Raw genomic sequence first — 19,734 nt, 5'->3', positions numbered from 1 at the left:
AGCTCAACGGATCCAAATCCTACCCAAAGTGTCTTGAAAAGGTGATTTCAAGCAGATATAACTCTAAAAATAAAGTTTCACATAAAACATAAATCATTTGCAAAACAATCTTTGAATCTAAGAATAGGCTAAGGAAATCTGTTCAAGACAAAGGCCTACCTGATTTCAGGAGCCTGATCCTTTCCTACAGCCTGCCTTAATTAACTCAGTTCCCCTCGCAAAGGTTTTTGGGTCTCTATTCATGTGTGGCATTGAAGTTATTAGCACTTTGAAATTGTTGTCATAGTTTAGTATTTATTTATTTTGTCTTGTAAATGGTTAATGCAGTTGCATTTCTTTTATATACCCACCACCTAGAAGAGCTCAAGTCACCAACAGAAAATAGTTTAAAATAACAGCAGCAAATTCTGAAAGGACTGTGCCATTATTCAAGTTTAAAGGAAAATTTTAATTAAAAATCCTAAACTTAAAAATACTTCATTAAGCAAAATCTTTGAGTAATACAATTACAGATATAAAGAAAGAAAGTAATTTAATCTTTTCTGCAGTTATAGGTTTCTCAATATTTGCTACTAAAAATCCAAACTCGAAACAGATGGTCTTTTCATCTCAGATTCCAGGTTACAAACAGCTGTGATCAATCTCAGGAAACTTTTAAAATCAAATATTACTTATACTATTTTGCTCAAACCATTTGGGCTGAATTTTACACTCCCCCAGGGGCTGGTTGGCAGGTCGGAGGGGTGTAAAATTGGGCGCAATGCCATTCTTGGTGCTTGCCTGCTGTTTTTCCTCGCGGCAGGCGAAGACTGGTGCCAAGGGAGAATTCCTGCCAGTTTTCACGGCCCAGGCTGGAAGCAGGGTAAGGGTACAGTACCTCCTTGACAGATCCTCTGAGCCCATTGCAGGCCATTACCCCTCCCCCCCCCACCACCGAGGTCTTCCTCATGCCTCACTTCTTTCCTCCAGCCCATCCTCACCACTCCCCACTTCACCTTCCTTGCCTCTCTTGGCAGGCCCTGCCAGCTTGGTCCCTGTGATACCCTCCCCCACTAACCTTGGTGTCTGACTCCAGCGCCAATCACCATTGGGGTCTGACCACAGTCCCAGCAGTGGCCAACGCTCCTGGTGCACTGCTGGGAACAGCGAACTGCCAGCCAGCAGCTTTCAGAAATAGGACTTTCTCCCCAGATGGGGGGAAAAAGTTTCACCTTGAGCCACTTAACAATATGCCAACCATTAAATGGCTGCGAGACAAGCCGTCAGAACAAGGCCGGACATTTATGACACGGCAGGCGGGGAACCCGGCTGAGCGGAAGGTTTCACCAGTTGCAATTATCTTTCTCTATATATGAGAAAAATTAATAAGTAAGGTAGTAATATTGAAAGCAGCCTTTGAAATTGTAAGAATAATTGTTGGTTAAGCAGGGAGTCATTATACAGTTTCAGTTCTTTATTTGCTGTATTCCAAGTAAGGAAAATACATATTTTTGCAACATATGTGACTATTATTACTACCTGTGACTATTGGATTCCTGAGAAATTATTTTTTTTAAATGTGAGAGGCTGCAATCTGATATTCCATCTTGTATTATTGACCTGGACTTAATGAACTTCCCCCACTGATCCCATGCCTGGCAGAGAGAGATGCACTCATGTACGTTATAGAAGAGCCGCCAAATCCATTGCGTGGCATCCGTGCAAAAAGCTGGATTTCACAGTAGGGAAGTTGAAATGCCTTCTCTCGGTTGTGGCGTGTATATGACTTTCTAGGCCTTGATGCCCCAATGAAATCCTACAGCTGATTGTTCCATCTCAAGTTAGTAAAACTGGCCCATTTGATTCCCAAGGCCAACCCTCAGCCCTCAATTTCTGCACCTCTCCATAGCAGCATCACTCAAGTTCCCCTGATCATCTACCATGATGTTGGCATGATCCATGGAAACTGTTATGGAAATGGTAAAGTTACAGATGATGATGACCTGAATAACTCATGCAGAAATCCAACCCCTCAATGTATGCTAACTGTAATTTTTCATGTTTATTATTACTTTCAACAGTTATTGCTAATAATATAAAATATTACTCTAATCACTAATACAGGGTGCTCTCCACTATCACGTATTTGGTTCAGCCACCTTATGCAATTAAAGATTGCTTCTAATCCTTAAACAGTAATGTTCTGATACCTAAATACTATTGCAAAACTGTAATATCACAGTTGTTGATCTAACATTTAATTTGTCAGATCCTCTCTGCCAGTGCAATGCAATGAAATACACCATCAGAAAATTCACGTGCACATGCATAGATGATTTATAAAAAGTTGTCTTCTGGGTCATTATACACCGCTGATGAACAGAGCATTATATTTAGTGGCAGTTACGGGTGTGGTACAAAATAATTATTCCAAGACAGTTTACAGTGATGAACTGCAGAATCCTTTTTAATTTAATGCCTTTGATACTGTTCAAAATGAAACCTGCTAAAACAAACAGCCCTTAAACAGGATTTCGATTTCAATGCTTTACAATTGATCAATGCAATATGATTCAGTTTCAAACATAATTCTACTGGTTTCATGTCAATCAAACTATCTGAAGGTTGCAATGATTTCAGTTGAAAATATTTTGAAAAGATGAATCCTTTGTATTACTGCAACTGGACATCTTGACAATGAAGACAACTGATTTGTTTTAACTTCCAGGAAAACATTTCAGGTTTGATTCCTTCACTGCATTTCATTCATGAAGCCTGGGGATGAAATAATTGAGTTAATTAACACCAGAAACAAATCAAACAAAAAAGTCCCAGGTAATTCCTGTCTGGCAATGAATCCCTTACTGACAAAGACAAATAAATGAGATTAAATTAGAAATAAATGTACATGCAACCTTGTGTATCCCACCAAGTCTCTTCTCATGTTCCTTATTCAATCTTTAGGCTCTTCATTCTCCACATTTGGTAGGTTTTCCATGATAGGATTTTCAGTTTTGGAACCCTGGTCTGTCGTTTCTTGTTGAGGATGATCTTGATCTTTGTGAGATCCATCCACCACAATAGTGCCCTTACTGCTATAGCAGCCCATCCTTTGACTTACTTATTGGATAAGTTTAGCGGGTGCTCAGATCTGTCGAGCTCCAACATACATGCTTTCAGCTAAATCCGCAGCAGATCTAAAAGCTCCATTCTCCTTGACATTTAAATATCACATCTTTTTGTTGTTTGTGGTGGGCAGGCCAAGTGTTTCTACGGTAGCAAATAAAATTGTCAATCAGTCAGCAATTGAGGTGTATCACATAGCAACTGAAACTAAGGCAAACAGCAGTGCATGCTTTTGTCTTTATAACTTCTAATAAAAACACACCTGTTCAGGTTCACTGGATAACATGCTCTGGAGCCTACATGATACTCTGTTCATTCTGACCTTTCAATGTGCATCTCTGTAGTTACACATAAACAATAGTTGTTTATTGGTCATCTCTGTAAACTGGGACTATGGCAACTATATAATTAGCACTAGTGTTACTCAGAATTAAAGGGATGAATTTAATCTTCTAAATCTTTTAATCCAGACAATGGGAGGAATTTTACTTGCCAATGAAGGGGGTTGCTCACACACAGCCTAAAGCACTGCAATTCAATATGGAAGTTGGTGTGATGGACCAGCTTCACAACATGCTGGCCCGTAACTTCCGGGCTCCCCAGCGTAGGATTTGGGTGGGTGCCCAAAAGATGCCTTGGGGAATCCCTCTGGATATCAAGTAAACGGCAATAATTTTCAGCACAATTGTTATTTTCTTTGCCACGACTGCTTAATTGATATGCTGAACAAGACTTACCTGAAGAACCATGGAAGACATTCTTCATTGCGCTTCACCTCCTGCAGGAAAAGTTTCTGGAGAAAAAAATGAATGGAAAACATAAAATATTGAAAACATGCGGGGGGTTGGGAGTCCAGTTGCAGGGGTGGTCCGCATGGTGGGGGAGTCAACTGGCAATTCCCAGGCAAGAGTTTGCCCGGCAATTGCCCAAAGTCCTAATTTCCTCTGGATATTTGTGCTGCACTGGGAACCATCAGAAAATGCGATTTAAATCACAAACTTCGATGGTTCCACTGGGGTTACACCAATAGTTACCCAGAAAAAGTTAGCAGAATTAAAACCTCTTCTAACTTCTAGGTAACTGTTGTAAAGAAACCACAGGACTCCCTCCATTACCCCCCTCCTCGACTAACCCAACTCCCCCCCGCCACGAGAAACCCTCCCCCCACCCCGACCTCGGACCCCCCTGCCCAGACCTCGGACCCCCTGACCTCCGAACACCCCCCCAGACCTCCTAATGCATCCCCCCGAGCTCCAGACCCCCTCCTTGGACGCCCACAGAATTTCTAGTCTCTGACCTGCTCTTGTAGCCACAGTATTTATATGGCTAGTCCAGTTCAGTTTCTGGTCAATGGTAACCCCCCCAAGATGTTGATAGTCGGGGATTCAGGGGTGGTAATGCCATTGAACATCAAGGGGTGATGGTTGGATTCTCTCTTGTTGGAGATGGTCATTGCCTGACACTCATATGGCGCGAGTTTACTTGCCACTTGTCGGCCCAAGCCTGGATATTGACCAGGTCTTGCTGCATTTGGACATGGACTGCTTCAGTATCTGAGGAGTCGCGAATTGTGCTGAACATTGTGCAATCATCAGCGAACATCCCCACTTCTGAGTTAACATTTCTAGTCTGTATGACCTTTCTTTAGAGCTAAAAAGTAGAAATGTGATTAAATTTATACTGTTTAAGAGGGTTGAAGCTGGATAGAAGGCCAGCGATATGTAGGGGCTAAAGAGAGACCAACAAGAATGTCATGGACTTCTGTGGGCTGGAGGAACAGCACCTCATCTTCCAATTAGGCACTTTACAGCCTTCCGGGCTTAACATTGAGTTCAACAATTTCAGACAATGAACTCTCTCCTCTATCTTCACTCCTTTTTTAATCCCCTCATTTTTAAAATTTATTTTTATCCACTTATTTTTACTCATTTATTCATTGTTTTATTCCCTTTTTATCTCTGTTTCCATCCTTTTTCCCCAACCTCTGCCATTCCCCCACCCCCACCACCAAAAGGGCCATCTGTTACTTGTTCCATGTTGTTCTTTCACAGAGTGAATGTGCTATTAACACATTTTGCTTTCTCACCTTTATGCCACTATCAGCACCTCCTTTAGCCCTTACCACTACCATTAACACTCCCTTTGTCTTTTTGTCCATGACATCATTGTCAGTCTCTCCTTAGTCCCCAACTATCGCTGGCCTTCTATCCACGTTCACCTGCCCCAACGCCCTTAAACAAGATAAATTTAATCACATTTCTACTTCTTTTCAGCTCTGAAGAAGGGTCATACCAGGCTTGAAACGTTAACTCTGTTTCTCTCGCCACAGATACTGTCAGATCTGCTGAGTTGTTCCAGCATTTTCTGTTTTTATTTCAGATTTCCAGAATCCGCAGTTTTTTTGCTTTTATCCCCACTTCTGACCTTATGATGGAAGGAAGGTTATTGATGAAGCAACTGAAAATGGCTGGGCCTAGGACACTACCCTGAGGAACTCCTGCAGTGATGTCCTGGAACTGAGATGATTGATCTCCAACAACCACAACTATCTTCCTTTGTGCTAGGTATGACTCCAAATAGGAGAGACCTTCCCCCCTAATTTCCATTGATTCCAGTTTTGCTAGGGCTCCTTGATGCCACACTCGGTCAAATGCTGCCTTGATGTCATAGGCAGTCATTCTCACCACATCTCTGGAGTTCAGCTCTTTTGTCCATGTTTGAACCATGGCTGTAATGAGGTCAGGAGCTGAGTGGCCTTGGCAGATGGCAAACTGAATGCCAGTGAGCAGGTTATTGCTAAGTAAGTGCCACTTGATAGCACTGTTGATTACATCTTCCATCACTTTACTGATGATCGAGAATAGACTGATGGGGCAGTTATTGGCTGGGTAATTGTAATTGGATTTGCCCTGCTTTTTGTGTACAGGACATACCTGGGCAATTTTCCACATTGCCGGATAGATGCCAGTGTTGTAGCTGTACTGGAACAGCTTGGCTAGGCATGTGGCAAGTTCTGGAGCACGAGTCTTCAGTACTATTGATGGCATGTTGTCTGGGCCCATAGTATTTGCATAAGCCTATATGTGGTTACTTTAAAGGTAAGTAGATGTGAGTATAATGCAGTCTTTAATTGCAAAGAAGCAGACATTTCACCCCAAGATGGAATATTTGCTTTGGCACATGGATGCATCTTACACTAACATAGATGTATTTTAGTATGGGTTTATCGGCACAATGCTGGTGTTGGTGTTTATACCACACTGTGTTTTCCCTCCTGATGTTGCCCTGGTGCTGAGTGTTTGTCTTTGTGTGATTATCCTCTTTAAGTACACCAGTGGTGTAATGTCAGAGCAAAATGTACTCTAAGTACTGGTTTCTCTTTTGTTGGAAGAAAAACAGCTCCAACAAGCAATAAGATCTGGTCTTACTACAGTGCAAACTATTTAAAGGGAAAAACAGTTCTACCAATAAAAAAACTAGAATAGTTTCAGCCAGACTTCATGCTTCAGGAGAAGCAAAGGAGCTTCTAAAATCTGAACATTGCCAGACATTATCTGAATAATTTCTGCCAGGTTAAACCCTTATTAGTTGTGTAGTAAAATATCTTGGATGGAATGTAAATTTTAATATTACAAGATTTAAATTATTTCAAAAGGTTAAGTTTACAAGCTATGCCAGGAATTAAGTTGCTGGAAGAAAGGATCTCTGAAAATAAATTGTTAAATATAGTACTTGCACAGCAGTCTGTTAATTATACCTAATGGCATAAATGTTAGTTAAGGCTAAGAGCAAAATAAATATAGTAGCTCTCTGCAACAACATCGTGATGGCCACTATTTAGGAATTTAAGTCAGGAATTTAGGAATTAAGCCGGGTGGTTTAGAGTGAGGTTGAGTGTCTTGGGCTACAGGAAGATATAGACGGGGTGGTCAAATGGGCAGATAAGTGGCAGATGGAATTTAACCCTGAAACGTGTGAGGTGATACACTTTGGAAGGAGTAATTTGACAAGGAAGTATTCAATGAACAGCATGACACTAGGAAGTTCTGAGGAACAAAGGGAGCTTGGTGTGTGTGTCCATAAATCTCTGAAGGTGGAGGGGCATGTTAGTGGGGTGGTGAAAAAGGCATATGGGATACTTGCCTTTATCAATCGAGGCATAGATTACAAAAGTAGGGAGGTCATGTTGGAGTTGTATAGTGGTGAGGCCACAGCTGGAATACTGTGTGCAGTTCTGGTCGCCACATTATAGGAAGGATGTGATTGCACTGGAGGAGGTGCAGAGGAGATTCACCAGGATGTTGCCTGGGATGAAACATTTAAGTTATGAAGAGAGGTTGGATAGACTTGGGTTGTTTTCGTTGGAGCAGAGAAGACTGAAGGGTGACCTGATCGAGGTGTACAAGATTATGAGGGGCATGGACAGGGTGGATAGGGAGCAGCTGTTCCCCTTAGTTGAAGGGTCAGTCATGAGGGGACATAGTTCAAGGTGAGGGGCAGGAGGTTTAGAGGGGATATGAGGAAAAACTTTTTTACCCAGAGGGTGGTGACAGTCTGGAATGTGCTGCCTGGGAGGGTGGTGGAGGCGGGTTGCCTCACATCCTTTAAAAAGTACCTGGATAAGCACTTGGCATGTCATAACATTCAAGGCTATGGGCCAAGTGCTGGTAAATGGGATTAGGTAGGTAGGTCAGGTGTTTTTCACGTGTCGGTGCAGACTCGATGGGCCGAAGGGCCTCTTCTGCACTGTGAGATTCTGTGATTCTGTGATCGGAGCTCTGCCAAGATAATGGGTGGAATTTTAAGACCCCATCATGGCGGGGGTGGGGCCGGAAAATGCAGCGAGCCATTCAAAAGTCCATTGGCTTCGGCGAGACTGGAAAATCCTGCCAGAGGGGCCGTATCCATATTTTTTGTCTATTCTCGGGATATGGGCATCACTGGCAAGGTTGGTAATTATTGCCCATTCCTGACATGTAGTCTACTGCATCAACGTAACAGTTTGAAGGCTTGCTCCCAGTTTCAGTGGAAGGCCCCCGATATTGTCCCGTATCCCAAGCACCACCACTGGTAACTGAGGAGAAAAGTTTGCTTGGAGCTTACCTACTTTTTGCTGCACATTATTTTATTCCTTAGTTGGAGAATCAGGCTGACCTTTTTACATGATGCAGCATCCACTCAGTTGTTCACTGGTGCTCCTGCTTACTTCATCTGTGGACTTCTGGAAGCTTTACTTGGAGGGAACCCAGAACTGCTGCCTGGGTGTACCAAATGCGCATGCCAGAAGCAGTTATAGCACTATGAAGGACAAGGAATGAGCCAAGATAAGTGTGGAGACAGAAGACTATATATTGAGATAGGAATCACAAGGACTTGAACCAGAGGTGTTTGCAACTTCATGAAGGTAAAGAAAACGATCTCTCCACAGTGACAATATAATGTAGAGCAATTACCCTCTGCCTTTATATAGTTGCATTAATTTTTTTGTGCGTTTGTAGAATTCTAGGGTTGCCAATTCTGCAGAGCAATTCTGGGATCTCAGTTAAGATTGATCTCCTGGCCACAATGTTATGGCATATCAGATGGTAAATGCTGAATTGTTCAAATCCCAAAAGGATACTTGAAACAACTGACACAACTTGTTTTACAATTTATATAAATTTTGAGATGTGTGCCTTGAATTCAATAGTAACAAGACCACCAAGTCTTATAGGTTTTTGCAAATCTAGATTAAACATTTATTAATTAGAGAAATGGTTTTAAGCACATACATATGTCTACAAATTAGTACTGTAATAACTTCTAAATCTCTTACTTAATCTGACCCCCAGTTACACTTACATTAAGGCAACAGTAAGAAACAGATTTTAAAAGACCCAGGCAAAGAAACATGATACCCTGACAATCCAATTCAAAGTGAGTCTTCTTAACTTCATTACTTCATAGGCATAGATGCTGAAGGCTTTTCACACTTGTAAAATCCTAAAATGCCTACCCTTACACACAGCCTTTGCTCCTTTATACTTACTTTCCCCTTTGAATGCAAATTCCCATTGTTTCACTATGTCTTTGGACTTTACCTTTCTGATAATAAAAATCTCTCATAGTACTAAGTTTCACCAGTAATTTTTGGGAAAAATAACCACGCTGTGTCTGAACTTCACCTGGCTAGATGACATATTTCACTCCCTCTTTTGAAAACAATCTAGTCTGGTTAATTAAAAAATGCAAATGTCCTTTTACACCTTACATGCTAAACTTCCCCCATGTTTACCATGTTTACATCAAAGCCTTCAGACCAGCTGCCTTTAATCCAATGGAGTCACACACAGACACACTATTTTACAATAAATTCCAATAACATTATGAGAATTATTATATCTTCCTGACACACAACTGTAAGCTGTACAGCTATAACACTGGCATCTACCAGACAATGTGGAAAATTGCCCAGATATGTCCTGTCCACAAAAAGCAGGACAAAACTTACCCAACCAATTATTGCCCCATCTGTCTACTCTCAATCTTCAGTAAAATGATGGAAGGGGTCATCAACAGTGCTATCAGGCAGTGTTTACACAGCAGCACTTTGCTCACCAATGTGCAGTTTGGGTTCCGCCAGAGCCAATCAGCTTCTGACCCCATTACAGCCTTGGGTCAAAGGAGCTGAATTCCAGGGGTGTGGTGAGAGTGACTGCCCCTTACATCAAGATGGGATTTGACCAAGGGCAGAATTTTACGGCAGCGGGATTTTACGTTCCCACAGAAGTCAATGAGGTTTATAATGGCTCCCCACATTTTACGGCCCCGTCCCTGCTGAAACGGGGCCATAAAATTCTGCCCCAAGTGTGAGATTAAGGAGCCCTAGCAAAATTGAAGTCAATGGGGAACAGGGGGAAAACTATTTGTAGGTTGAAGTCATTCCTAGCACAAAGGATGATAGTTGTGGCTGTTGGAAGTCAATCATCTCAGCCCCAGGACAGCACTGCAGGAGTTCCTCAGGGAAGTGTCCTAGGCCCAACCATCTTTAGCTGCTTCATCAATGACCTTCCTTCCAACATGAAATCAGAAGTGGGGACATCCACTGATGGTTGCGCAGCGTTCAGTACTATTTTCAATTCCTTAGATGCTGAAGCAGTTCATGCCCGCAAGCAGCAAGACCCAGGCAACATTCAGACTTGGACTATTAAGTGGCAAGTAACATTTGTGCCACACAAGTGCCAGGCAATGACCATCTCCAACAAGAAAGAATCTAACCATCTCTCCTTCATATTCATCGGCATTGCCATATTGCATGCCCCACCATCACCATCCTGGGGGTTATCACTAATCAGAAACTTAACTTGGCCAGCCATGTATATACTATGGCAACAAAAGCAGGTCAGTGGTTGGGAATTCTGCAACAAGTAACTCACCTCCTGACCCCCAAAAGCCTGTCCACCATCTACAAGGTACATGTCAGGACTGTGATGGAATACTTTCTACTTGTCTGGATAAATGTAGCTCCAACAACACCCAAGAAGTTTGAACCAACCAAGGCAAATCAGCCCTCTTGATCGGCACCCCACCTACCAGTCACTTCCTCACCAGCACACAGCAGCAACAGTGTGCACCATCTACAAGGTGCACTGCAGCACTCACCAAAGTTCCTTTGACAGAACCTTCCAAACCCATAGACTCTACCATCTAGAAGAATAAGGGCAGCAGACAGATAGAAACACCATCACCTGTAAGGTTCCCTCCAAGTCACACACCAACCTGATTTGGAACTATATCACCAATCCTTCACTGTCAGTGGGTCAAAATCCTGGAACTCCCTAATGTCACTGGTGTACCTGCACCAGATGGATTGCAGCAATTTAAGAAGGTGGCTCATCACCACATTCTCACAGGCAATTAGGAACAGGCAACAAATGCTGGCCGAACCAATGATGCTCACCATCCAAGAACAAAACAAACAGATCCAGAGGAAAAGTGTCCTAACCGTCTCATAGAATCAGAATCGTAGAATGATTACAGCACTGAAGGAGGCCATTCAGATGTCACTTCTGTGTTGGCTTTCTGCAAGAATTCAGATAGTCCTACTTCCCTGCCTTATCCCCCAAAGCCCTGCAAATATTTTCCCTTCAGGAAAGTATCCAATTCCCTTGAAAACCACAATTGAATCAGTCTCCACCACACTCTTGGTGCATTCCAGATCCTAACCACTCTGTGTAAAAATGTTTTTCCTCATGTTGCCTTTAATTGTTTTGCCAATCACCCTCTATCATTGTCCTTTGGTTCTTGACCCTTTCACCAATGGAAATAATTTCTCCCTATCTACCCTGTCCAGTTTCCTCATGATTTTGAACACCTCTATCAAATCTTTCTCTTTTCTAAGTAGGAGAATAGCCACAGCTCCTCCAATTAATCCTCATAACTGAAGCCCCTCATCCTTGGAACCATTCTCGTGAGTCTTTTTTTCACTCTTCTTCACATCCTTCCTAGAGTGTGGTGCCTAGAATTGGATGCAATACTCCAGTTGAGGCTGAACCATTGTTTTATAAAGGTTCTCTTTGTTTTTATGCTCTACGCCTCTATTTAGAAAGCCCAAGTTCCCTTATGCCTTATTAACCACTTTCTCAACCTGCCCTCTGGCCTGCCAGCTTCAACGGTTTGTGCACACATAGCCCCAGGTCCCTCTGCTTCTGCACCCCTTTAGAATTGTACCCTTTATTTTATATTGCACCTCTTTGTTCTTCCTATCAAAATGAATCACTTCACACTTGTCTGCATTAAATTTAATCTGCTAGTTGTCAGCCCATTCCACCAGCCTGTCTACGTCCTCTTGAAGTATATCAGAATCCTTACAGTTCAAAATACTCCCAAGAGTTGTGTAATCCACACATTTTGAAATTATTTACAATTGGTCATTTGTATTATTTACATTGATCTAGGTCATTAATATGAATCAAGAAAGACAGTGGTCTTAAAACCAACTCAGAGTGCCTGACGATAAACCTTCCTCCAAATCGAAAGAAAAAACGTTCACAACTACGGTTTCCTGTCACACAGCCAACTTGGTATCCATGCTGTTACTGTCCCTTTTATTCCATGGGCATGAACTTTGCTGACAAGCCTGTTATACAGTACTTTATTAAATGCTCCTTGGAAGTCCATGTACACCATATCAACTACATGACCCTCATCAACCCCCCCATTACCTCATCAAAACCTCAATCAAATTAGTTAAATTTGGTTTACTTTTAACAAATTCATGACTTTCCTTAATTTATCCACATTTGTCAAGTGGCTGTTTTCTCTCGCACTATCATTCCTAAAAGCTTCCCCACCACTAAAATTAAACTGACTGGCTTGTAATTGCTGGGCTTATCCTTGCACTCTTTTTTGAACAAGGGTGTAACTTTTGCAAATTCTCCAGTCCTCTGGCACTACACCTGTAGCTAAGGAGGCTTGGACAATTATGGGCAATGTCTCCACAATTTCTACCCTTACCACCCTCAGTAACCTCGATACAACTCAGTCGGCCCCGGTGACTTAACAACTTTAAATACAGCTATAAAAACAAAAAACTACTGCGGATGCTGGAAATCCAAAACAAAAACAGAATTACCTGGAAAAACTCAGCAGGTCTGGCAGCATCGGTGGAGAAGAAAAGAGTTGACGTTTCGAGTCCTCATGACCCTTCAGCAGAACTGAGTGAAATTAGGAGAGGGGTGAAATATAAGCTGGTTTAAGGTCGGGGGGAGGGGGGAGGGGGAGGGGTTGGGGGGAGATAAGTTTGGGGGGGTTGGTTGTAAGGACAAGCAAGCAGTGATAGGAGCAGATAATCAAAAGATGTTACAGACAAAGGAACAGGGAGGTGTTAAAGGTGGTGATATTATCTAAGAGAATGTGCTAATTAAGAATGGATGGCAGGACACTCAAAGTACAGCTCTAGTGGGGGTGGGGTGGAAAGACTGACAGGGTATTAAAGTTATAGATTTAAAAATAATGGAAATAGGTGCGAAAAGAAAAATCTATATAAATTATTGGAAAAAACAAAAGGGAGGGGGAAGAAACGGAAATGGGGGTGGGGATGGGGGAGGGAGTTTAAGATCTAAAGTTGTTGAATTCAGTATTCAGCCCGGAAGGCTGTAAAGTGCCTACTCGGAAGATGAGGTGCTGTTCCTCCAGTTTGCGTTGGGCTTCACTGGAACAATGCAGCAAGCCAAGGACAGACATGTGGGCAAGAGAGCAGAGTGGAGTGTTAAAATGGCAAGCGACAGGGAGGTTTGGGTCTTTCTTGCGGACAGACCGCAGGTGTTCTGCAAAGCAGTCGCCCAGTTTGCGTTTGGTCTTTCCAATGTAGAGGAGACCGCATTGGGAGCAATGAATGCAGTAGACTAAGGTGAGGAAATGCAAGTGAAATGCTGCTTCACTTGAAAGGAGTGTTTGGGCCCTTGGACGGTGAGGAGAGAGGAAGTGAAGGGGCAGGTGTTGCATCTTCTGCGTGGGCATGGGGAGGTGCCATAGGTGGGGGCTGAGGAGCAGGGGGTGATGGAGGAGTGGACCAGGGTGTCCCGGAGGGAACGATCCCTACGGAATGCCGCCAGGGGGGGTGAATTCAACAACTTTAGAAATTTTTGAAATAATCACGAGTGGTTCCTCCTTTCAATAATACAAATTAGTGCTCATATCTGTTTACAGGAATAGATTTAAAATCCCTTTCAGTGAGAGGTTAAACCGAGGCCCTGCCTGTCCTGTCAGGTAGACTAAAAGGTCCCGTGGCATTATTTTGAAGAAGAGCCAAGAGTTCTCCCAATGTCCTGGTCAATAGTCATCTCTCAACCAACATCTTAAAAAAAAGGTGAGCTGGTCATTTGTTTCATTGTTATTTTGGGGACCTTGCTGTGTGCCAATTGGCTGCTGATTTTTCTACATTAGAGCAGTGACTGAACTTCTACTGGTTATAAAGTGTTTAGGGACACCCTGAGGTCTTGAAAGGCACCATAAAAATGCAAGTTCTTTCTTCCTTGCACGAAAATTAGTAGGAGCATCTCTTCACTTTTTTACTTGTTCTGTTTTCCCTTTTGCCATTAAGGTTAACCGGATCCTTTGCTGTAATCAAGGAAACATTTAAACTCTAACAACATTATCACAATGGGTTTCTCCATAAGAATTTCCCTTTATATTTTATTTTTGAATTTAAAAAAAGAACCAACAAAAGTAACTCAGGCAGGTGGAATTATAGGAGCCAGAGCAGCCACCTACCCATTCCCCATACCAGAATCTGCTAGGAGAGGCACACACGCCACCATTAGTCAAAGAACCAGGGTCTGTGCAAGCTTAGATTTACAAGTGCTTGTGAAAGAGCAACATAAGCCTGGATACGGGTTGCATTGCACCATGACCTACATGAAAAGGAAAGGACTTCACTCTTTGAATATTCATTCATGTGTACCCATCAGCAATGGATTATGCAAGTCAAAGCTGGCTTGCCAGACATATGTTACAATGTCTTTATCACTGTGTCACATGTATTTCATGCACAAAGGTAAGTTTCAGAATGCTTTTCTGGTAATGAAGGCTATGCTCTATAATTATGAGCCATGACCACCCTTCTGTATCAGCTGAATCAATTGTAATGAGGAGCATGCATCCACCAGAGTAATCACTGAGCTCAACAGTGGCAAGGTGAAGCATCAGGTACTTGAATAGATAGGGAAGGAACAGCAGCACAGCAAGGAGTGGCTTATATTATAATGTTGCAAAGATTAGTAGTAAATCTCAGGATTGGGAGTGTTTTAGGAAACAGGGAAGGGCCACCAAAAAGTTGATTTAAAAAAGGAGATAAAACAGAATGAGATTAAAGTAACTAGCATATATAAACAGATTGTAAGAGCTTTTACAAGTTGGCCAGGCCCCCAGTGATTGGTGAGATCCAGTTAGGGACTAATAAAGTTTTGTTTAAAGTAGACAAAGTTTGAGATTCAAGATACTTGCTAATAAAACAAAGCCACAAGATTCCACGGGCTTTGAACAAACAAAAGTAAACTTTACGATACAAGATGGGAAAGATAAAACAATTTACAACTTCCATCTTATACTCTAACAATTGGGTACTGCAGGGATCAGTGCTTGGGCCCCAGCTGTTCACAATATATATCAGTGATTTGGATGAGGGAACCAAATGTAATATTTCCAAGTTTGCTGAAGACACGGTGGGAATGTGAGTAGTGAGGACGATGTTAAGAGGTTTCAAGGCAATTTAGACAAGTTGAGTGAGTGGCAGATACATGGCAGATGCGGTATAACGTGGTAAGTGTGAAGTTACCTACTCCAGTAGGAAAAACAGAATGGCAGAGTATTATTTAAATGCTGATCGTTTGGGAAATATTTTTTTATTTATGAAACATATCACTTTCCTCTGAAATAGTTTCAATGACATCCTTAGCTTGTGAGTCTTTGCCATAATCCTTGACAATAACACAATTGCAGCCTACAACCTTCTCAATCTATTTTACACAGGCCTACCCATTCGCCGAGTTTCTTGTTGTCATCAACCTTAATCAGGTTGACCTGATGCTCAGCACAGAGTGCTTCTATCAACATAACATATTGTGCCTCACAAAGGGACCTGGGTGCCCTTGCACACCAATCACTGAAAGCAAGCGTGCAGGTGCAGCATGCAATTAGGAAGGCAAATGGTATGTTGGCCTTCACAGCAAGAGGAGTTGAGTACAGGAACAATGATGTCTTACTGCACCTGTACAGGTCCTTGGTGAGACCACACCTGGAGTTTTGTGTGCAGTTTTGTTCTCCTTACCTAAGAAAGGATATACTTGCCATAGAGAAAGTGCAGTGAAGGTTCACTAGAATGATTCCTGGGATGGAAGAATTGTCGTATGAGGAGAGATTGGGTCAACTAGGCCTGTATTCACTGGTATTTAGAGGAATGAGAAGGGATCTCTTTGAAACGTATAAAATTCTGACAGGGCTGAACAGACTGGATACAGGGATGATGTTTCCTCTGGCTGGGGGTCTAGAACAAGGGGTCAAAGTCTCAGGATATGGGGTAGGCCTTTTAGGGCTGAGATAAAGAGAAACCTCTTCACTCATAGGGTGGTGAACATGTGGAATTCTCTACCATAGAGGACTGTGGAGGCCAAGTCACTGAATATACTTAAGAAGAAATAGATTGATTTCTAGTCTCTAAAGGTGTCAAGGGGTTGGGGAAGAGAGTGAGAATATGGCATTGAGATAGAGGATCAGCCATGATCATACTGAATGGCGGAACAGGCTCGAAGGGCCAAATGACCTACTCCTGCTCCTATTTTCTATGTTTCTATTCAGGGTAAGTATGGGGTACATGTGAATTAACAGTCAGACTGTGACCAGACATACCACCCTACACAATAAATGACATGTGACCAAAAATAGATTCCATGGATTTCTTAACAGTCCAGCCAGACATTAGTCATACTGTGAGTCAACCAATCCCACTGAAACACCATCTCTCTCATGAGGGTTTCTAATCTTCACCTTCAAAGATCTTGCCTTGGAATTCTCTTCAAAAGTCACTCCAACTTGGACGGCTTCAACGACAACCTACCTCGCAGGGTTTCAATCCTGCTTTCCGTGATTCCATTCCCCTGGGTTCCCAAGTACACTCAGCATCAACTTACAAGCATAATTTCAGATCTTCGGCCACGCCATACAGAACCCTACAGCTCCACAGGGGTACCTTTACCCCAACAGCCTACAGGATAGAGTCGCCAACCTTCGGCTGCCTTATTGGAACTTCAGGGCTTCTTCTGAACCCTTTTCGATTACCAGGGCTTCTCCCAAGCCCACTTCACTTAAAGTTTGCTCCGCACAGCCCTTTTCTCTAATTGGAGCCTGTTTCTCTGCTCCTTTCTTTTAACTGGACTTAACCGGGTCTTGTTTCTGTCCCCCTCCCTTGTCCCCTATCTGGGGAACTTCATGGGACCTCTCCCTGTCCTCCTCCCTTCAGCCCTGTCTGGGACACTTCATGTGACCTCTCCCTGTCCACCCCCACCCTCCATGTTTGGCACCTCTCCCTGTCCGGGACACTTGCTGGCCATGGCACCCCACACCCAATCACTTGACCTGGGTTTTTCGTGCCATTCCTTTTCTGCACAAGCACGCTGAGCCGGTCCTCAGCCCAAAGAACATAAAAGATGCTGAACTGTGCATGTGCTGCCCGCTCCCGGCCTCTGCATGCACTGGAAGTCCAAAGACTGTCGAGACTTGGAGTTTCCGACCTCCATTCCCGATGAGCAGGTAAGTATGGCTTTCATAAAATGGAGAGTTGCGAAAGTAAACATTGGTCTCTAAGAGGCAGAGGCAGGAGAAATTATCATGGGGTAGATGGACAGATTTTTGGTCTCACAGGTAATCAAGGAATATGGGGAGCAGGTAAGAAAGTGGAGTTGTAGCCAAAGTTCAACCATGGTCGTATCAAATGGCGGAGCAGGCTTGATGGGTCATATGATCTATTTCTTATGTTCTTATGCTTTTAGCCTAACTAAGGCTTCAAGGATCTTGGCACCTGTTTCATAATTTCTCCAAACACGAGGCAGCATTATGGAGGCCCCAAAGAAGGAAGATGCCAGGCACAGTAAGGGGACCACTAAGAGAAGGAAGAGCAGCTTGAAGAGGCTGTAGAAAACAACCTGTAGCCAGCTGTAAGAGCCATTCAAAAATCCCTAATGCAGAAGACCTTCTCAACCTTGTATTTGAATGAATTAACAGTAATGACTTTATCCCTAAGCGTGACTTCACATGCACAAACTTAAATCTTCTCCTTCTCTACCACACCACCTATTCCTGCTCACTTACACCAAACATCTCACCCAGTCCAATCACTTCTAGCTTACTGTCTCGATCTCCTGAAGTGGCTATATCTGGAGCTGGTGTTGAGAGGATCGAATGAGTAACTGTACTGTTAAGTATTGGTTTGCTCAATGGCACCAGGGACTGGCTCAGCTTCCTCTGATACACCTAGAGAAAAAGAAAAGGAAAGCCACATATAAAGGCATCTTTATGAGCAACCTTCTCATACAGCTTTTAATAGGATTGCTATGGCAAAGTACTTCAGTGTGTTCTTTCACCAGTAAGTGAATGAACAAATTGAAGAAAACAAGGCAACAGAAGGTTATCACAAACTGTGAGCTGACAGAAGTCGCCTACCTTTAGTACAATCAATAGCCTTCCTTTTCAGGGTAAGAGTTCTTGCTCATATGAAGTTGGAGGATGAATGTTAGGGGCTTGTCCTCAAGTAAAGAAGGGAAGACTTGCATTTTAATAGCGCCTTTCATGATCTCAGGACATCCCAATGCACTTTCCAGGCAGTGAGATACTTTCGAAGTGTAGTCAGTGTTGTAATGTAGGAAATGTATGTTTTCTCCCTGTTATGGTCTGTCTTCTCCAGCAATTAGAGTAAAGGAGAAGCTGCAACTCACAAGGTGAATGGAGCAACACCCAAAGGTCAGTATATAGCTAATGGTAAGTTGATGACATGGATATGAAACACTGATCTACAATCAGCGAGAGGATTCTGAGGCTGAATGTATTTATGGACATGAATACAGGAACATTTCTAGTTGCACACTGATTTTATCAGTGTTTTGAATTTCTTTTCTAAATTTTCTCTTCTTTGCCTCTTCAACAATCTTATTTTCACTCAATTTTCTGCAGCATTATGCAGCCGCATTGGGAAGAGGGGGAAAGATCTCTCAATCAGCCAGTAAGAGCCAAAAAGCTGGGAGAGCAGGTTTCCTTAAAAAAAAAGGGAAAGCAGGACTTCAGAATGCAGCATGGAGAACAGGATGTTGAATAAACACTTGGGAGAGAAGAACTTAAAAATCCAGAGACAGTGAGATTTAAAAAACATGACAGAGTGAGAATTAAAATGTTGGAAGGTGATTCTTTAAAAGGATGAGGAAAAGCACATTTCAAAAATCAAAGCTTTAGAGTAGAAGAAGCCAGCTCCTGTGAAATATTAGGCAGTCCTCTTCAAACTAACCCAGACAGTGATTGCGGCATTGCTTTCAAGAGAGTGCATATTTACTGCAGCCACTGGTGGTTTATTCCTTAACATATGTTTAGTCCTGGGTTTTCTCAGCTTGTAATCATTTTCGCCAAATCTGTTCCAGTTCTTTGCAGGGAACTCTGAGCATTTGTGTTAACAGTTCCTGTCGAGGTTACAGTGACTTAAACTGAACTTTCCCAGGAATCCAATTTTTTTAAGAACAGAACATGTTGGTCTCCATAAGCCTTGCACTTACCTAAATAATAAGGAATGCTTGAAGACTATATAGTAAAGGTTGCAGTGCCTGTAAAAATAAAGTTACTAAACATTAATTTTTCAATTTGTCCAACATGTGAGAAGGTTGATATGAATGCCTGTTTGTTGAAGTTCCTGCATGTGTATAGAAGCTTTTCTTTTCCTGGGCTTCTGCCAAGGTATTTTTTTTGTAATGTGAACGGGGGCCTTTGTCTGTTTTAGAGTTTGCAGTTCAGCAAATATTCCAGCTGAGGTCAGCAAAGTATATACAACCAGCAGGGATAGTCCTTAATGCAGGGAATTATGGGTTAAATTTTGATGCCTCTGATTGGCAGAAT

The 19,734-nt window shown here is 42.5% G+C and overlaps 1 long non-coding RNA gene across 1 annotated transcript in view; it reads right to left on the bottom strand.

Annotated features, from left to right (window-relative positions):
• Positions 1 to 2,932: 2,932 nt before the first annotated feature.
• The window catches only part of LOC144682032 (uncharacterized), an 87,926-nt gene continuing 71,124 nt past the window's right edge, over positions 2,933 to 19,734 (bottom strand). The window contains exons 4-5 of the long non-coding RNA XR_013576915.1: positions 3,368 to 3,898; positions 2,933 to 3,249 (exon numbers count right to left, since the gene is read on the bottom strand). This is a non-coding gene — a long non-coding RNA (uncharacterized LOC144682032). The remainder of the gene's footprint in view (positions 3,250 to 3,367; positions 3,899 to 19,734) is intronic.

The sequence above is a fragment of the Cetorhinus maximus genome, chromosome 6, assembly GCF_964194155.1.
Source record: "Cetorhinus maximus chromosome 6, sCetMax3.hap1.1, whole genome shotgun sequence".
Classification (NCBI taxonomy): Eukaryota; Metazoa; Chordata; class Chondrichthyes; order Lamniformes; family Cetorhinidae; genus Cetorhinus; species Cetorhinus maximus.
Note: the sequence above shows the minus strand (reverse complement) of the source record. Positions and strands in the feature narration are given on the sequence as shown.